The following is a 20,343-nucleotide window of genomic DNA, read 5'->3' on the forward strand; positions in this document are numbered from 1 at the left end:
AACGCGGCACAGGAGCAGCGTCAGTGACAACTGCAACCGGAGCCGCAGAACACGAGCGCTGCATGGGAGCAATGTCAGTGACTACAACCGGAGCCGCAGAACACGAACGCGGCACAGGAGCAGCGTCAGTGACAACTGCAGCCGGAGCCACAGAACATGAGCGGTGTCAATGACCACTACAGCTAGAGCCACAGGACGCAAGCTCGGCACGGGATCGGTGACAGTGACAACTACAGCTGGAGATACAGAACATGAGCGCCGCACGTGAGTGGGGTCAGTGACAACAACAGCCGGAGAAATAGAACACAAGCTGCGCACGGGATCGGAGGGACAGCGGTGTATGTAGGGAGCAGGGACAGCGGTGTATGTAGGGGAGCAGGGACAGCGGTGTATGTAGGGAGCAGGGACAGCGGTGTATGTAGGGAGCAGGGACAGCGGTGTATGTAGGGGAGCAGGGACAGCGGTGTATGTAGGGAGCAGGGACAGCGGTGTATGTAGGGAGCAGGGACAGCGGTGTATGTAGGGAGCAGGGACAGCGGTGTATGTAGGGAGCAGGGACAGCGGTGTATGTAAGGGAGCACGGACAGCGGTGTGAGGAAAATGTATATCATAAGTTAGTTTTCTTACTAGCCTGCGTGGGCTAAGCCCCCCTTCTTGGAGTGATGCTGCAACAGTTTGTAGCTTCTCTTGCTCAAGGATGTGGGCTAACAAGCCCCCCTTCCCTTTCACCCAGCCAAGAGCTGATCTGCCAATGTATGGGGGAAGAGAGGTTTTATTGCCGAAAGGAATTTACGACCGGCATTTCCTGTGTAAGCTCTTGTTCAGCTATAAGTGAAGTAGAAACTGCGAGGATCCATGAAAGATTCTTTGTTTAGTTTTTGTTAGATATTAGGCAAACAATTTAAGCTAGACATACGAAAATATATATTCTTATTCTCACTCGGTGTACCTACCCATCACTTGAAACTCGGGCTTCTAACTCCGTCTGGTAAAGAAGTAGGGTTTTCTCTGTAAATATGTATCCCAGATAGGACATATTTGATCTCATTAGAATGCTCACGTTAATCCGAGATGATTGATGGGTTTGTTAGAACTATGACGTGTTTTGTAGTGAAGAGGAGGGTCTGGATAAGCCAGCCTTTCTGTGATGTCACAGCCTTAATGTTTTAAGTGTCTGGCAGGCTCTGAGGAGTCACTTTCTGCTTGATTTCTTGTCTTCTCCTGGAAGAGCCCTGCACACGTCCAAATGAGCTGGGACGTATGGTTGCCTGTCATGCTTTAAACATGTGAGTGTTGCTTTTTCTCATTTATTCCCTTTATGTTATAATTACCCTTGTACATATTTGCAATTGTCTCATTTGTAACATCTTTGTAAAATATTTTGATAAAACACTGCCTGAAACTTTTGATGGGGTATATTATTTAATACCAGTTCTTTCTCCTGTTCTAAACCGTACCCTAAGTCTCTTGAAGGGAAAATATGCTACTGTTGTGTTGGGTTAGCTTCGGACCCGTTTAATCGAAGCTGGTGGCAGCGAGAGTGTGCTGACTTTTGGGGTTATGCTGAAGCGACTGCGGCGTTGCTAATTATTGTTCCTGCCTGAGTGGGAGTAGTTATCGCGTCGCTGCAGCGTGCCCAATAGCCAGTACATAGCAGGCAGCCTTTCTGGCGACTAATTACCCAGGGTGCAGTACCTAATCTGACCTGAGAGAAAGGGGGCGCCAGAGAGCTGCAAGTGTTAAGTGGAACTGTAAGCGGGATATACATAAATCCCTGCAGTTCGTGGTATATAGAAAAGCAGTGGCATACCTAGAATAAGCCCCTGCTGTAAACTAAGAGGTCAATAGCCTTGTGTGTGGTTTTTCATCACATCGTGGAGTGGAGGGATAACTAAGATAAGCCCCCCTGCACATGTGATAGCCGTCTATTGGCCTAAAGTCACCTCAATCCGGGACGTAGGGGTGACGGTCACGGTGGGAATCCTGACCAATTGGTGACAACGGTCAGGGGAATCGTGACATTTGGTGGCAAGGCGGTGGGATATCTTAGAGCATTAGTGATTTGGTTTGAGTAATCATTCCTCTCACTAAAAACTTGCAGAAAGTTCTTGCGAGGACTCTGCGCAAATAACTTTGGAGAACGAACTCAGTGTTTTATTAGTCTTGAGACAATTGTGTACGGGTAATTATCCCCTCCCTTTCTCTTCGTTTTTCTATCCTATCTTTTATTTGGCAACCATGGTTGTGCTGGGAGAAACCTTCTATGAGCAGCAGACCAGAGACACCCTTGTCGCCTTATGCAAGTCACAGCACATTGACTTTGCAAGCAAAAACAAAGCCCAACTGGTCGCAGATCTGGTGCAATGGGAAGCCGCTCGAGACCAATCACAGAGCCCAGAGGCCGCAGAAGCTAGCACCAGCGAACGTGGTGCTGCAGCAGAGGTCCAACCACTGAATGCTGGCCCTGTTAGCAATCCGGGCGAATTGGACCCCCACCTGCAGGCGGCCTTGAAAGAATTCCCCACTGACGACCATGAGGGACGTCGGCAGCTGATTCAGCAATACCGGCAGGAGGCCCAGGCCCAGCAAGCCGAGAGAGAGACCCGAGCTGAGAGAGAGGCCCGAGCCGAGCGGGAGGCTGAGAGAGCCGAGCGGGAGGCTGAGAGAGCCGAGCGCCAAGCCCAGCGAGAACATGAACTGGAGATGCTCCGGCAGGGGGGGATGCCCTCCACCGCCCAGAGACGTGAGCCCAGCAGCGCTCAGATACCTAAGCCCCGGCCCGATCACTTCCCTGTTATGGAGAAGGACGGAGACTTGGACACTTTTCTGCGGGCCTTTGAGAAAGCCTGCAGACAGTACCGGCTGCCTACAGATGAATGGGCATGATACCTGACACCAGGGCTGAGAGGTAAAGCTCTGGAGGCGTTTGCTGCCCTCCCTCAAGAACAAGATGGTGACTATGAGGCCATCAAGCAGGCTCTGATAGCCAAGTACCAGCTTACACCCGAGGTGTACCGTAGAAAGTTCCGGACCCTCCAACGTGGCCCACACGACAGTTACAGTGATGTGGTGCATGGACTGGGGACCCACTTTGACCAGTGGACCCAAGGACTGTCAGTGACCACCTTTGCACAGCTGCGAGACCTGATGATCAAAGACCAGTTCTTTCATCTTTGCCCAGCTGAGGTGCGACAGTTCGTGATGGACAGAGAACCCAAAGACGTGACGAAAGCAGCGCAGATTGCCGATGCCTATGAGGCCAACGGTAGATCGGAAGCGTGGAAGCCAGTCGCCACCAGCTGGAGAGGGGGTATGCCTGTATCCAACGCCAGTACCCCTGGCAGCCAACACACCAGAGGTCCTGGCCCTGTGGCCAACAACACCAGACCTACCACCGAACCTCACCAGTGTTACTACTGCAAGCGGCCTGGGCATATCAGTACCTTCTGTCCAGACAGGCCGAAGAACCCCCCAGCCAAGGCCCCAGGGCCTAATGCAGCGGTTCTTTTGGTGGGTGGTGTGGTTGGGAGGGTGTGTGACAACATACAGCCCGTCACTGTGGGGGGCCATGTTGCTACAGGCCTCAAGGACACCGGGGCTGAATGAACCCTCATCCGACCAGAACTGGCGGCCCCTGAAGAAATCATTCCGGGGAAAACCCTAACTGTCACTGGGATTGGGGGCATCAGCTGTCCCTTACCAATGGCCCGGGTTTTTATTGATTGGGGTGCTGGGAGCGGGGTGAAGGAAGTGGGGCTGTCTGATAATTTGCCCACTGATGTTTTGTTGGGGACTGATTTGGGGAGGTTGGTTGCCCACTACGTCACTGATACCCCTCCCCAATCTACAAATAAGGGTAAAGTTAACCATGATGATGATGATGATGGGAAATCGCATGTGTTACCTGACCATGCTGTATCTTGTAATGATGCATCTATTAACCATTTTTTTCCTAGGATTGATGGTGAAAATGTTGTACCTGTGCCAGCTGAACCTGATAATGATTTTTATGTGAAGGTTAATGTGTCCATAGGTACAGGCGTGCCCAGCCACGTCGCTCTGCGGAGTGAGACAGCTGAGGAACCCCTAACAGGCACAAGTGTCGGTGCTACAGGAAATGGGGAGATGCATGGGAACCATGAGGAAGGTGATGCCATGAAAGTGACCAGTGCCACCGAGGAAGGTAACTGGCCCATAAGTAGCACTGCCCCTGGAGTGTTGGGGGTGGATGGGGAGGTAGAGCCCATAGCAGCGCCGGCTGATGGGTCTGTAGAAACCCCCGGGGAGACAGCCTATGTATCTGCTGTCACCCGCAGTCAGAGTGCCCGGAACGCAGGTAACTGTCAGCCTTCCGGACCCTCCTCAGTCATTACTGTGACTGAACCAGAGGTGGACCCAGAGCAGGTCCAAGAGGGTTCCCGTGGGGAAGGGACCCTGACGTCGCTTTTGGCTTCCCCTAGCCAGGAGTTTCAGGCCGCTCTGCACACAGATGCGAGCCTAGAGAGTTTGAGACAACTCGCCAGGACGCGCTTCTCCGAGACTGATAAGGAGAAGGTGTTCTGGGAACGAGGAAGGTTGTACCGGGAGACAGTACCCGGAGAATCACAAAAGGAGTGGTTGAGGGAAAGACAGCTGGTCGTCCCGCAGCAATTCCGGGGTGAGTTGTTGCGGATTGCCCATGAGATCCCGCTAGCTGGACACTTGGGGATCAGCAAAACTAAGGCCCGGCTGTCTCAACACTTCTATTGGCCTAAGATGGGGACAGATGTGTCAAACTACTGCCGCTCCTGTATCACTTGTCAAAGAGTGGGGAAGGCGGGGCCTGCTCTTAAGGCTCCCTGATCCCTTTGCCAGTGATAGATGAGCCTTTCCAGAGGATCGCGGTGGACATTGTGGGCCCGCTGGCCGTCCCCAGCAGCTCTGGAAAGCAATACATCCTTACTGTGGTAGACTGTGCTACCCGGTACCCAGAGGCAGTAGCTCTGTCGTCAACTAGGGCAGATAAGGTGGCGGATGCCCTGTTGGCCATCTTTTCACGTGTAGGATTTCCCAGGGAAGTGCTTACTGATCAAGGGACCCAATTTATGTCTCGCCTAATGGAGGCTCTCTGTAAGAGAATGCAGGTGAAGCACCTGGTATCGAGTGCGTATCACCCACAGACCAATGGCCTGTGTGAACGCTTCAATGGTACCCTCAAACAGATGCTACGCATGCTGGTTGAGACTCAAGGGCGCTGTTACGTACGCTGCGCACGCTGCGCATACTTACCCGGCTTCTCCCGTCCCTCGGCGCACTCGCGATCCTGTCCAGTGCCGCTCTGCTTCCTCCTTCGCCGGCTCACGGCGTCCGGTCCCTCTGCGCATGCGCGGTCGCGTCTCCTCCATCGCAGAGCCTTCTGGGAGGTCGCGACCCTGTGGCTCCGCCCCAACATGGCGGCGCCCATCGGGTATTTCTTCCCGGCGTCTCCCTAGGTAAGACGCCTTTGCTTTGTAGGTGCACTGCCTGCCGTCAGTGTCCCTATGCCCTAGGCTCCCCTGCACCAGTGTCTTCTCTCAGCCCAGTCTTTACTTTGTCTTAGTGTCCTGCCAGCCCGTGTTCCCGCTGTGTCTTGCCTGTCCGTGTTCCTGCTGTGTCCTGCCTGTCCGTGTTCCTGCTGTATCCTGCCAGTCCGTGTTCCTGCTGTATCCAGCCAGTCCGTGTTCCTGCTGTATCCTGCCAGTCCGTGTTCCTGCTGTATCCAGCCAGTCCGTGTTCCTGCTGTGTCCTGCCTGTCCGTGTTCCTGCTGTATCCTGCCAGTCCGTGTTCCTGCTGTATCCTGCCAGTCCGTGTTCCTGCTGTATCCTGCCAGTCCGTGTTCCTGTTGTATACTGCCAGTCCGTGTTCCTGCTGTATCCTGCCAGTCCGTGTTCCTGCTGTATCCTGCCAGTCCGTGTTCCTGCTGTATCCTGCTAGTCCGTGTTCCTGCTGTGTTCTGCCAGCCCGTGTTCCTGCTGAGTCCTTCCGGTCCGTGTCCCTGCTGAGTCCTGCCAGTCCGTGTTCCTGCTGTGTTCTGCCGTTCCGTGTTCGAGTCATTTTCAGTTAAGTCTTGTTTTCCTATTATTCCCTGCCATCCTTATAGCCTTTGGTTTCCTTCTTTATCTTGGGTCGCCCCTTTGGCTCTAGCTGTTGTGTCTCCATTCCCCCGAGGTCCTGCTCCTAACACTCCCTGTATAGGGGGTGATTCCATCTGGTCCACTCGACCCCGGGGGCTCTAGAGTCACGACCCAGAGGGTCCACTCTCTGATTTTTGCCCGAGTAATTACAGTAAGCAAAGGCCATGGACCCCGCTGGGGCCTCTGCTGCGCAGAAAGAGCTACTCTTTTTGCGAGAAAATCAGTCCCGCATGATGTCTTTTATGAAAGCTATGGATTCTCGTTTGTCCACGCTCCAGTCCTCCGATCCTGGCAACGCCGCTCTACTCGTTGGCTTACAGCAAGAGTTAGCTCAGCAGCGTGACACCCAGGCCCATATACTTAGTTATATGTCTTCTATTGACGATCGGCTGCTTTCCATCCAGACAGCCGCTTCTACGTCTGCTCCTGCGTCCCACCCTCCACCCCGCTTGGCTAAACCGCCTCGGTACAATGGGGATCCTAAGTCCTGCCGAGGATTTCTAAACCAATGCCGTCTTCACTTTGAGCTTCTGCCCCAGCATTACCCGACGGATCGGTCCAAAGTTGCGTTTTTGATTTCCCATCTGGAGGGTGACGCCTTGGCATGGGTTAATCCACTCTGGGAGCGAGACGATCCTCTAGTCTCCCGGTTGTCTGAATTTTTGGAGACTTTCCATCTTGTCTTGACGAACCTGGACGTCTGGCCTCTACAACTGAAGCTCTATTTTCTCTCCATCAGGGGTCGTTATCTGTAGGCCAGTACGCTATTCAGTTCCGCACACTCTCCTCTGACTTGGGCTGGAACAATGAGGCGTTGGTGGGTGCTTTTTGGCGGGGTCTCTCTGGGCGCATAAAAGATGAGTTAGCCGGTCGGGACACCCCTACTGTTTTGGAGGAATTAATTTCCTTAGCTACCCGTATTGACCTTCGGTTCCAAGAACGCGTCCGTGAGCGGAGGTCTCTTCGTCCTTCTTCTGCCACCCGTAAGCCACTCAGTCCTCAGCCTAGAACCTCCTCTCAGGCGTCCGCACCGGAACCTATGCAAGTGGACCGTCTTAAGATGTCCGAACAACGTCGTAAAGAGAGGCGCACTCAGGGGTTATGCTTTTATTGCGGGAGTGCTGCTCATTTATTACGCTCTTGCCCTGAACGTCCGGAAAACTCCTCCGCCTAGGTCAGGTAAGAGAGGCCTCCCTAGGTGTGTGTGATCCCTCTCAACCCCTTACTTTGTCTGTTCTTTTGCATATTGCGGGCAAAGGCATTTCTCTGGATGCGTATGTGGATTCGGGCGCAGCAGGGAATTTTATTAGGTTGGAGGAGGTTTTGAAATTCTCCGTTCCAGTCAAAACCTTACAGGCCCCTGTGATTCTTGCATCTGTGGATGGTAGACCGTTACAGGAGACCATTACTCAAGTAACACTTGAGGTGGAACTTCAGGTTGGGGCTCTACACAAGGAGAGAATTGCATTTTATGTTTTAGCGGGTCTGTCTCATCCTATGCTCTTAGGTCTTCCTTGGTTACGGAACCACGAGCCCATTTTAGATTGGCGCAATGGTAATATCTTGCGCTGGGGTGAGCTTTGTCGGGAACGTTGTCTGCTGCCGGTGCGTCCTGTGGGATCTTCCTCTAATTCTTCTCCTTCCTCTTCTTTTCCCGCCTTACCCTGTGTCTACAGCGCTTATTCTGATGTCTTCAACAAGAAGGAGGCTGAGGGTCTTCCGCCTCACCGGCTCTATGATTGTCCCATAGATCTCGTGCCTGGAACTAACCCGCCCAGGGGCAGGATCTATCCTCTCTCTCCTGCTGAGACTCAAGCTATGTCTGAGTACATTCAAGAAAATCTTGCTAAAGGATTCATTCGCAAGTCTTCTTCTCCGGCCGGAGCAGGGTTTTTTTTCGTGAAGAAGAAAGACGGTTCTCTCCGTCCCTGCATTGATTATCGAGGCCTAAACAACATCACGGTGAAGAACAAATATCCTCTGCCACTCATTCCGGAACTCTTCGACCGTCTTCGGGGTGCGCAAATTTTTACCAAATTAGATCTACGTGGCGCATATAATTTGGTTCGTATTCGTGCAGGCGATGAGTGGAAGACTGCCTTCAATACTCGTGATGGTCACTACGAGTACTTGGTTATGCCGTTTGGTCTCTGCAACGCCCCCGCGGTTTTCCAGGAATTTGTGAACGATGTATTTCGGGATCTTCTCTACTCCTCGGTCGTAGTTTACCTTGACGACATTCTCATCTTTTCTCCGGATCTCTCCACTCACAGGCGAGATGTCCGTCGTGTTCTGCAAAGGCTAAGAGAGAATCATCTGTTCGCTAAGATTGAGAAGTGCATCTTTGAACAATCTTCTCTTCCCTTCCTGGGATATATTGTCTCAAGATCTGGCTTAGAGATGGATCCAGAGAAGGTTTCTGCTGTCCTGAATTGGCCTCGTCCTCTTGGAACAAAAGCAATCCAACGTTTTCTTGGCTTTGCCAACTACTATAGACAATTTATTCCTCATTTTTCTTCCATGACCAAGCCTATCTCTGCTCTAGTTCGCAAGGGAGTCAACTCCAGTCTTTGGACCCCTGAGGCTGAAGAGTCCTTTCTGTCTCTTAAACAAAGCTTCGCTACGGCCCCTGTGCTTCATCGTCCTGATGCTAATAGACCGTTTGTCCTTGAGGTCGACGCATCCTCTATTGGAGCTGGTGCTGTACTTTTGCAAAGATCCTCGTCCGGACGTTTGGTGACCTGTGGTTTTTTTTCTAAAACCTTTTCCGCTCCTGAGCGTAACTACTCTATTGGAGATAAAGAACTTTTGGCTATCAAGCTAGCCTTGGAGGAATGGCGTTATCTCCTTGAAGGGGCTCTTCATCCATTCACCATTTACACAGACCACAAGAATCTGGCCTATATTCAGTCTGCCCAAAGACTAAATCCACGACAGGCCAGATGGTCTTTATTCTTCGGACGATTCTAATTTGAACTTCATTTCCGACCCGGAAATAAGAATGTCAAAGCAGATGCTCTTTCAAGATCCTTTCAGCCTCAGGACATTGAGGATTCTCCGGCTCACATCATTGATCCTACGAAGATCGTCACTCTTGCTCCTCTAAGAGCAATTTCAACTCCTCCTGGCAAGACTCTTGTGGCTAACCAAGACAAGGAGAGAGTTTTACGTTGGGGTCATTCCTCCAAAATTGCAGGTCACGTAGGAGTCAAGAAGACACTTTCTCTTATCTCTCGGCATTACTGGTGGCCATCTCTCCGACAAGACATCACCAAATTCATCGCTTCTTGTCCTTCTTGTGCAAAGAATAAAGTCCCTAGGCAGCTTCCTTCCGGTCTCCTGCATCCTCTGCCTGTGCCTTCCGTTCCTTGGAGTCATATAGCTATGGACTTCATCACTGATCTACCTTGTTCCTCGAATTGCTCTGTCATCTTGGTTGTTGTAGATCGGTTCTCCAAGATGGCTCACTTCATCGCATTACCTGGTCTGCCTTCCGCTCCTGAGTTGGCAAAGATCTGCTTACACCAAGTTTTCCGTCTTCAAGGTTTTCCTCATCATATCGTCTCAGACCGTGGAGTACAATTTACCTCACGTTTTTGGAGAGCCATCTGCAGTCTATTAAAGGTTAACTTGGACTTTTCTTCCGCCTATCACCCTCAGTCCAACGGACAAGTGGAGCGAGTTAATCAAGTCCTGACTACATATCTGCGACATTTCTCCAATGCACACCAAGATGACTGGGTCTCTCTTCTCCCCTGGGCCGAATTCTCATATAACAATCTTCCCAGCGAGTCTTCCTCCAAAACCCCCTTTTTTGTAGTCTATGGTCAACATCCGAACATTCCTCTTCCTGTTTCTCTTTCCTCGGGGGTACCGGCAGCGGATTTCTTGTCCCGGGAATTCTCTACGATTTGGAGTGAGACCAAAGTGGCTCTTGAGAGAGCTAGCCTTAATATGAAAAAGTTTGCTGACAAAAGGCGTTTGGATGTTCCGCCATATTCTCCGGGTGATAAAGTTTGGCTTTCCTCTCGCTATATCAAGCTTAAAATTCCATCTTGCAAACTGGGTCCCCGCTATATTGGTCCTTTTCCTATCTTGAGTCGCATTAATGATGTTTCTTATAAGTTGAAGTTGCCTGCCTCTTTACGCATTCCCAATGCCTTCCATGTGTCTCTTCTCAAGCCTGCAGTCTTTAATCGTTTTCACTCCGCTACCTCTTCCTCTCCTCAGCTCTGTACTTCTGATGGAATCTTTAATGTTAAAGACATTATTGCCAAAAAGGTAGTTAGGGGTAAAACTTATTTTTTGATTGATTGGGAGGGATTTGGCCCTGAGGAGAGGTCCTGGGAGCCCCGAGAGAACATCAATGCTCCTCTTATCATGAAAAGATTCCTTTCTAGCCTTAAAAAGAGGGGGACTAAGGAGGGGGGTACTGTTACGTACGCTGCGCACGCTGCGCATACTTACCCGGCTTCTCCCGTCCCTCGGCGCACTCGCGATCCTGTCCAGTGCCGCTCTGCTTCCTCCTTCGCCGGCTCACGGCGTCCGGTCCCTCTGCGCATGCGCGGTCGCGTCTCCTCCATCGCAGAGCCTTCTGGGAGGTCGCAACCCTGTGGCTCCGCCCCAACATGGCGGCGCCCATCGGGTATTTCTTCCCGGCGTCTCCCTAGGTAAGACGCCTTTGCTTTGTAGGTGCACTGCCTGCCGTCAGTGTCCCTATGCCCTAGGCTCCCCTGCACCAGTGTCTTCTCTCAGCCCAGTCTTTACTTTGTCTTAGTGTCCTGCCAGCCCGTGTTCCCGCTGTGTCTTGCCTGTCCGTGTTCCTGCTGTGTCCTGCCTGTCCGTGTTCCTGCTGTATCCTGCCAGTCCGTGTTCCTGCTGTATCCAGCCAGTCCGTGTTCCTGCTGTGTCCTGCCTGTCCGTGTTCCTGCTGTATCCTGCCAGTCCGTGTTCCTGCTGTATCCTGCCAGTCCGTGTTCCTGCTGTATCCTGCCAGTCCGTGTTCCTGTTGTATACTGCCAGTCCGTGTTCCTGCTGTATCCTGCCAGTCCGTGTTCCTGCTGTATCCTGCCAGTCCGTGTTCCTGCTGTATCCTGCTAGTCCGTGTTCCTGCTGTGTTCTGCCAGTCCGTGTCCCTGCTGAGTCCTGCCAGTCCGTGTTCCTGCTGTGTTCTGCCGTTCCGTGTTCCAGTCATTTTCAGTTAAGTCTTGTTTTCCTATTATTCCCTGCCATCCTTATAGCCTTTGGTTTCCTTCTTTATCTTGGGTCGCCCCTTTGGCTCTAGCTGTTGTGTCTCCATTCCCCCGAGGTCCTGCTCCTAACACTCCCTGTATAGGGGGTGATTCCATCTGGTCCGCTCGACCCCGGGGGCTCTAGAGTCACGACCCAGAGGGTCCACTCTCGGATTTTTGCCCGAGTAATTACAGGCGCGACTGGGTGCGGTACCTTCCACACCGTCTGTTCGCTTACCGAGAGGTTCCGCAGGCCTCGACGGGGTTCTCCCCCTTCGAGCTCCTGTACGGCAGGCGAGTCCGGGGACCCCTGGGGTTGGTAAGAGAATCCTGGGAAGAGGAGCCGAACCCTTCTGAAGTGTCCATAGTGGAGTATGTCATGCGCTTCCGTGACAAGATGCAGACCTTGACGCAGTTGGTGCATGACAACATGACGCAGGCTCAGGCTGATCAGAAGCACTGGTACAACCAGAACGCCCGGGAGCGGACCTACCACGTGGGTCAAAAGGTGTGGGTGCTGGTCCTCGTACCAACGGATAAGCTTCAGGCAGCCTGGGAGGGCCCGTACGTCGTCCACCAACAGCTGAACCCGGTCACGTACGTGGTCACGCTTGACCACGCTCGGGGTAGGCGAAAGGCCTTTCACGTCAACATGATGAAGGCTCATCACGAACGTGAACCTTTCGTCCTACCGGTCTGCAGCTTGCCCGAAGACGGTGAGGAAGACACCCTCCTGGACATGCTGGCCCAAGCCAAGGCCAATGGGTCCATCGAGGACGTGGAGGTAAGCGCCCCGTTAACTGAACCCCAGCGGTTGCAGTTGCAAACCACACTGGAACCCTTCCGGGTCGTGTTCTCCAACCGACCTGGGAGGACTGAGTTAGCCGTCCACGAGGTGGACACCGGGAATCACGCCCCACTACGGCGAACACCCTATCGAATCTCTGACCAGGTGCAGCAGACTATGCGCCAAGAGATCGATGAGATGTTACAGCTGGGGGTGATTCGACGGTCAAAGAGCGCGTGGGCATCACCTGTAGTTCTCGTGCCAAAGAAGGACCGGACCACCCAGTTCTGCGTGGACTACAGGGGGCTCAACGCCATCACAGCCTCGGATGCGCACCCAATGCCGCGCATCGAGGAGCTGCTTGAGAAGTTAGCTGGCGCAGATTACCTAACAATAATGGATCTGAGTCGAGGATACTGGCAGATTCCCCTGAGCCTCGAGGCGCAGGAGAAGTCCGCCTTTATCACACCCTTTGGACTGTACGAGTCCACGGTCATGCCCTTCGGCATGAAGAATGCCCCTGCCACTTTCCAGCGGATGGTCAACCTCCTGCTTCAGGGACTGGAGAAGTATGCCGTGGCGTACTTGGATGACATTGCCATCTTCAGTTCCTCCTGGGAGGAACACCTGCAGCATCTCGAGGAGGTGCTCAGGCGAATTCGCCAAGCAGGATTATCAAGCCGGGAAAGTGTCAGATGGGCATGAGGGAGGTTCACTACCTGGGGCACCCGGTAGGCGGAGGCACCATGGAGCCAGAGCATGGCAATGGTGATGGGTTGGCCCACCAGGGTGAACCTGCTGAGGTGCGCATGGAGGAGAACCATCAGGTCCTGCCTCCCTAGCGCACACCTGAAGGGGGAGGTGTGAGGAAAATGTATATCATAAGTTAGTTTTCTTGCTAGCCTGCGTGGGCTAAGCCCCCCTTCTTGGAGTGATGCTGCAACAGTTTGTAGCTTCTCTTGCTCAAGGATGTGGGCTAACAAGCCCCCCTTCCCTTTCATCCAGCCAAGAGCTGATCTGCCAATGTATGGGGGAAGAGAGGTTTTATTGCCGAAAGGAATTTACGACCGGCATTTCCTGTGTAAGCTCTTGTTCAGCTATAAGTGAAGTAGAAACTGCGAGGATCCATGAAAGATTTTTTGTTTAGTTTTTGTTAGATATTAGGCAAACGATTTAAGCTAGACATACGAAAATATATATTCTTATTCTCACTCGGTGTACCTACCCATCCCTTGAAACTCGGGCTTCTAACTCCGTCTGGTAAAGAAGTAGGGTTTTCTCTGTAAATATGTATCCCAGATAGGACATATTTGATCTCATTAGAATGCTCACGTTAATCCGAGATGATTGATGGGTTTGTTAGAACTATGACGTGTTTTGTAGTGAAGTTATAGAAATTAGAGAAAATAGTTTAAAGTTTAGGCAGAATGTAGAGAGAGCATACATATTAGTCCATAGATCATGTACAAGAACACATTCAGTAATTCATGCGTGCACAAAGACCCCTCACATAAATAATCAGAGAGATCACATGAATGTATAGTTCAAAATATAAAACAATCCTTTATTGAAACATACAATTAAAAACTTTTTTCCCCCCAACCATATAGTAGGTCATAAAATCAGAAATACCTCCGATCTACAAAATAGCAGGTCTCATGCTCTCATGTGAACAAACTACCTATAAAAGCCTATTGTTGGTCAACCTAAGTAATAAATGACCTAAACAATGGCACAATAGTTATGATAGCTGTTGAACATCTGTATGGAACAATAATGCATAAAGAGTGCAATACATATATATATATAGCGCACTACAATTGCAAACAATTACAGTGAGAAATGTATATAAGTAAATATCATTTATACATCTATATTGGTACTCAAACTGCGTAATGACAATCCATACAAGTAACAGGCACTACAAATGTACCAAACAATGCGTCACTATTAAAGCTGCGTAATGCTCATTTTGCACAATGTGCTAATTAAATACCTAAACGCAGGGAGGAACATTGTGCCTACACTAATACTAAGCCGAAAATGCAAATTATGTCAGGTGTTGAATTACCGCCGCCACTGCCCAATAGGCATTTGTGCAATAAGGCGCTATATGTATGCTAAGTATTAAGCCGCTACTCTGATGCGATATGTTTGCATCTAAATTAATAATGTGGTGACAAAAACTACCACTGTGTCACCCCATGGTGATAAATCAATTGTACCGCACAGAGAAAGCTGGAAGTATATTTACCATATGTCACGGAGCACAGGACCTGCCAGCCCGACGCGCGTTTCGATAGAATATCTTCTTCTAAGGGCGTGTGTGTAGGTAGGAAGTGTGATGTATTTAACCTAGTGCCGACCAATCAGATGTTAAACGGATGCTCATAGGGGTTGGAACAAATCTGACGGCATTCTCCCCACGTGGGGTTGTAACCTAGATACCAGGACGCTTTACTCGCCGAACTCCGGGGACACAGTATCTCAGTGCACAGGAGTGAATCTATAAAAAAACGTGAAGAAGTGTATAATTCTAATCATAAAATGTTTATAATATACTACTGTTGTGAAAACTTAGAGTCTATACTGACCCACTAAGCTTCACAAATATATCAATAATTAAAGCTGGTATAGGCGGCGCATGCGCACTCGAGATCCTCACGCCGCAGGGATCCACCCACCGACGGCAGCGAACATCCCAGCGCCCTGACCCAGCATATCCAGGTGAGAGTACCGAGACGTCCCGGGCCGCCAGGGGGAGGGTCCGGCGGGGACCACAAAGCGCATGCGCACTACCAGTATCTAAATGGTGTGCTATGTGAATATACAATTCTACATATGTAATTACAAAATTACAATAAATAAATACAGTGGAAAAATATATAACATTATATTAATAATAAAGTCGCTGAGGTTACAAGGTTTCTACAAGTGTCTGGCAGGCTCTGAGGAGTCACTTTCTGCTTGATTTCTTGTCTTCTCCTGGAAGAGCCCTGCACACGTCCAAATGAGCTGGGACGTATGGTTGCCTGTCATGCTTTAAACATGTGAGTGTTGCTTTTTCTCATTTATTCCCTTTATGTTATAATTACCCTTGTACATATTTGCAATTGTCTCATTTGTAACATCTTTGTAAAATATTTTGATAAAACACTGCCTGAAACTTTTGATGGGGTATATTATTTAATACCAGTTCTTTCTCCTGTTCTAAACCGTACCCTAAGTCTCTTGAAGGGAAAATACGCTACTGTTGTGTTGGGTTAGCTTCGGACCCGTTTAATCGAAGCTGGTGGCAGCGAGAGTGTGCTGACTTTTGGGGTTATGCTGAAGCGACTGTGGCGTTGCTAATTATTGTTCCTGCCTGAGTGGGAGTAGTTATCGCGTCGCTGCAGCGTGCCCAATAGCCAGTACATAGCAGGCAGCCTTTCTGGCGACTAATTACCCAGGGTGCAGTACCTAATCTGACCTGAGAGAAAGGGGGGCGCCAGAGAGCTGCAAGTGTTAAGTGGAACTGTAAGCGGGATATACATAAATCCCTGCAGTTCGTGGTATATAGAAAAGCAGTGGCATACCTAGAATAAGCCCCTGCTGTAAACTAAGAGGTCAATAGCCTTGTGTGTGGTTTTTCATCACATCGTGGAGTGGAGGGATAACTAAGATAAGCCCCCCTGCACATGTGATAGCCATCTATTGGCCTAAAGTCACCTCAATCCGGGACGTAGGGGTGACGGTCACGGTGGGAATCCTGACCAATTGGTGACAGCGGTCAGGGGAATCGTGACAAGCGGTGTATGTAGGGAGCAGGGACAGCGGTGTATGTAGGGGAGCAGGGACAGCGGTGTATGTAGGGAGCAGGGACAGCGGTGTATGTAGGGGAGCAGGGACAGCGGTGTATGTAGGGGAGCAGGGACAGCGGTGTATGTAGGGAGCAGGGACAGCGGTGTATGTAGGGGAGCAGGGACAGCGGTGTATGTAGGGGAGCAGGGACAGCGGTGTATGTAGGGGAGCAGGGACAGCGGTGTATGTAGGGGAGCAGGGACAGCGGTGTATGTAGGGAGCAGGGACAGCGGTGTATGTAGGGGAGCAGGGACAGCGGTGTATGTAGGGAGCAGGGACAGCGGTGTATGTAGGGGAGCAGGGACAGCGGTGTATGTAGGGAGCAGGGACAGCGGTGTATGTAGGGAGCAGGGACAGCGGTGTATGTAGGGGAGCAGGGACAGCGGTGTATGTAGGGGAGCAGGGACAGCGGTGTATGTAGGGAGCAGGGACAGCGGTGTATGTAGGGAGCAGGGACAGCGGTGTATGTAGGGAGCAGGGACAGCGGTGTATGTAGGGAGCAGGGACAGCGGTGAATGTAGGGGAGCAGGGACAGCGGTGTATGTAGGGAGCAGGGACAGCGGTGTGTGTAGGGAGCAGGGACAGCGGTGTGTGTAGGGAGCAGGGACAGCGGTGTATGTAGGGAGCAGGGACAGCGGTGTATGTAGGGAGCAGGGACAGCGGTGTATGTAGGGGAGCAGGGACAGCGGTGTATGTAGGGAGCAGGGACAGCGGTGTATGTAGGGGAGGAGGGACAGCGGTGTATGTAGGGAGCAGGGACAGCGGTGTATGTAGGGGAGGAGGGACAGCGGTGTATGTAGGGGAGCAGGGACAGCGGTGTATGTAGGGGAGCAGGGACAGCGGTGTATGTAGGGAGCAGGGACAGCGGTGTATGTAGGGAGCAGGGACAGCGGTGTATGTAGGGAGCAGGGACAGCGGTGTATGTAGGGAGCAGGGACAGCGGTGTATGTAGGGAGCAGGGACAGCGGTGTATGTAGGGAGCAGGGGCAGCGGTGTATGTAGGGGAGCAGGGACAGCGGTGTATGTAGGGAGCAGGGACAGCGGTGTATGTAGGGGAGCAGGGACAGCGGTGTATGTAGGGGAGCAGGGACAGCAGTGTATGTAGGGGAGCAGGGACAGCGGTGTATGTAAGGAGCAGGGACAGCGGTGTTTGTAGGGGAGCAGGGACAGCAGTGTATGTAGGGGAGCAGGGACAGCGGTGTATGTAGGGGAGCAGGGACAGCGGTGTATGTAGGGGCGCAGGGACAGCGGTGTATGTAGGGAGCAGGGATAGCGGTGTATGTAGGGGAGCAGGGACAGCGGTGTATGTAGGGGCGCAGGGACAGCGGTGTATGTAGGGAGCAGGGACAGCGGTGTATGTAGGGGAGCAGGGACAGCGGTGTATGTAGGGAGCAGGGACAGCGGTGTATGTAGGGGAGCAGGGACAGCGGTGTATGTAGGGGAGCAGGGACAGCGGTGTATGTAGGGAGCAGGGACAGCGGTGTATGTAGGGGAGCAGGGACAGCGGTGTATGTAGGGGAGCAGGGACAGCGGTGTATGTAGGGGAGCAGGGACAGCGGTGTATGTAGGGGAGCAGGGACAGCGGTGTATGTAGGGGAGCAGGGACAGCGGTGTATGTAGGGGAGCAGGGACAGCGGTGTATGTAGGGAGCAGGGACAGCGGTGTATGTAGGGGAGCAGGGACAGCGGTGTATGTAGGGAGCAGGGACAGCGGTGTATGTAGGGGAGCAGGGACAGCAGTGTATGTAGGGGAGCAGGGACAGCGGTGTATATAGGGAGCAGGGACAGCGGTGTATGTAGGGAGCAGGGACAGCGGTGTATGTAGGGGAGCAGGGACAGCGGTGTATGTAGGGGAGCAGGGACAGCGGTGTATGTAGGGAACAGGGACAGCGGTGTATGTAGGGGAGCAGGGACAGCGGTGTATGTAGGGAGCAGGGACAGCGGTGTATGTAGGGGAGCAGGGACAGCGGTTTATGTAGGGAGCAGGGACAGCGGTGTATGTAGGGAGCAGGGACAGCGGTGTATGTAGGGGAGCAGGGACAGCGGTGTCTGTAGGGAGCAGGGACAGCGGTGTATGTAGGGAGCAGGGACAGCGGTGTATGTAGGGAGCAGGGACAGCGGTGTATGTAGGGGCGCAGGGACAGCGGTGTATGTAGAGGAGCAGGGACAGCGGTGTATGTAGGGGAGCAGGGACAGCGGTGTATGTAGAGAGCAGGGACAGCGGTGTATGTAGGGGAGCAGGGACAGCGGTGTATGTAGGGGAGCAGGGACAGCGGTGTATGTAGAGGAGCAGGGACAGCGGTGTATGTAGGGGAGCAGGGACAGCGGTGTATGTAGGGAGCAGGGACAGCGGTGTATGTAGGGGAGCAGGGACAGCGGTGTATGTAGGGGAGCAGGGACAGCGGTGTATGTAGGGGCAGCAGTGTGCAGGGACAGCGGTGTATGTAGGGGAGCAGGGACAGTGGTGTATGTAGAGGAGCAGGGACAGCGGTGTATGTAGGGAGCAGGGACAGCGGTGTATGTAGGGGAGCAGGGACAGCGGTGTATGTAGGGGAGCACTGTGTGTAGGGACAGCGGTGTATGTAGGGAGCAGGGACAGCGGTGTATGTAGGGGAGCAGGGACAGCGGTGTATGTAGGGGAGCAGGGACAGCGGTGTATGTAGGGGCAGCGGTGGCTGTAGGGGAGCAGGGACAGCGGTGTATGTAGGGGCAGCGGTGTATGTAGGGGAGCACTGTGTGTAGGGACAGCGGTGTATGTAGGGAGCAGGGACAGCGGTGTATGTAGGGGAGCAGGGACAGCGGTGTATGTAGGGGAGCAGGGACAGCGGTGTATGTAGGGGCAGCGGTGGCTGTAGGGGAGCAGGGACAGCGGTGTATGTAGGGAGCAGGGACAGCGGTGTATGTAGGGGAGCAGGGACAGCGGTGTATGTAGGGAGCAGGGACAGCGGTGTATGTAGGGGAGCAGGGACAGCGGTGTATGTAGGGAGCAGGGACAGCGGTGTATGTAGGGACAGCGGTGTATGTAGGGGCGCACTGTGTGTAGGGGAGCAGGGACAGCGGTGTATGTAGGGACAGCGGTGTATGTGGGGAGCAGGGACAGCGGTGTATGTAGGGGAGCAGGGACAGCGGTGTATGTAGGGAGCAGGGACAGCGGTGTATGTAGGGGAGCAGGGACAGCGGTGTATGTAGGGACAGCGGTGGCTGTAGGGGAGCAGGGACAGCGGTGTATGTAGGGAGCAGGGACAGCGGTGTATGTAGGGGAGCAGGGACAGCGGTGTATGTAGGGAGCAGGGACAGCGGTGTATGTAGGGGAGCAGGGACAGCGGTGTATGTAGGGGAGCAGGGACAGCGGTGTATGTAGGGGCAGCGGTGGCTGTAGGGGAGCAGGGACAGCGGTGTATGTAGGGAGCAGGGACAGCGGTGTATGTAGGGGAGCAGGGACAGCGGTGTATGTAGGGAGCAGGGACAGCGGTGTATGTAGGGAGCAGGGACAGCGGTGTATGTAGGGGAGCAGGGACAGCGGTGTATGTAGGGACAGCGGTGGCTGTAGGGGAGCAGGGACAGCGGTGTATGTAGGGACAGCGGTGTATGTAGGGGAGCAGGGACAGCGGTGTATGTAGGGGAGCAGGGACAGCGGTGTATGTAGGGGAGCAGGGACAGCGGTGTATGTAGGGAGCAGGGACAGCGGTGTATGTAGGGGAGCAGGGACAGCGGTGTATGTAGGGACAGCGGTGGCTGTAGGGGAGCAGGGACAGCAGTGTATGTAGGGACAGCGGTGTATGTAGGGGAGCAGGGACAGCGGTGTATGTAGGGGAGCAGGGACAGCGGTGTATGTAGGGACAGCGGTGGCTGTAGGGGAGCAGGGACAGCGGTGTATGTAGGGACAGCGGTGTATGTAGGGGAGCAGGGACAGCGGTGTATGTAGGGGAGCAGGGACAGCGGTGTATGTAGGTTAGCAGGGACAGCGGTGTATGTAGGGGAGCAGGGACAGCGGTGTATGTAGGGGCAGCGGTGGCTGTAGGGGAGCAGGGACAGCGGTGTATGTAGGGGCAGCGGTGTATGTAGGGGAGCACTGTGTGTAGGGACAGCGGTGTATGTAGGGGAGCAGGGACAGCGGTGTATGTAGGGGAGCAGGGACAGCGGTGTATGTAGGGGAGCAGGGACAGCGGTGTATGTAGGGGAGCAGGGACAGCGGTGTATGTAGGGGAGCAGGGACAGCGGTGTATGTAGGGAGCAGGGACAGCGGTGTATGTAGGGACAGCGGTGTATGTAGGGGCGCACTGTGTGTAGGGGAGCAGGGACAGCGGTGTATGTAGGGACAGCGGTGTATGTA

The sequence above is a fragment of the Ranitomeya imitator genome, chromosome 4, assembly GCF_032444005.1.
Source record: "Ranitomeya imitator isolate aRanImi1 chromosome 4, aRanImi1.pri, whole genome shotgun sequence".
NCBI classification, from domain to species: domain Eukaryota; kingdom Metazoa; phylum Chordata; class Amphibia; order Anura; family Dendrobatidae; genus Ranitomeya; species Ranitomeya imitator.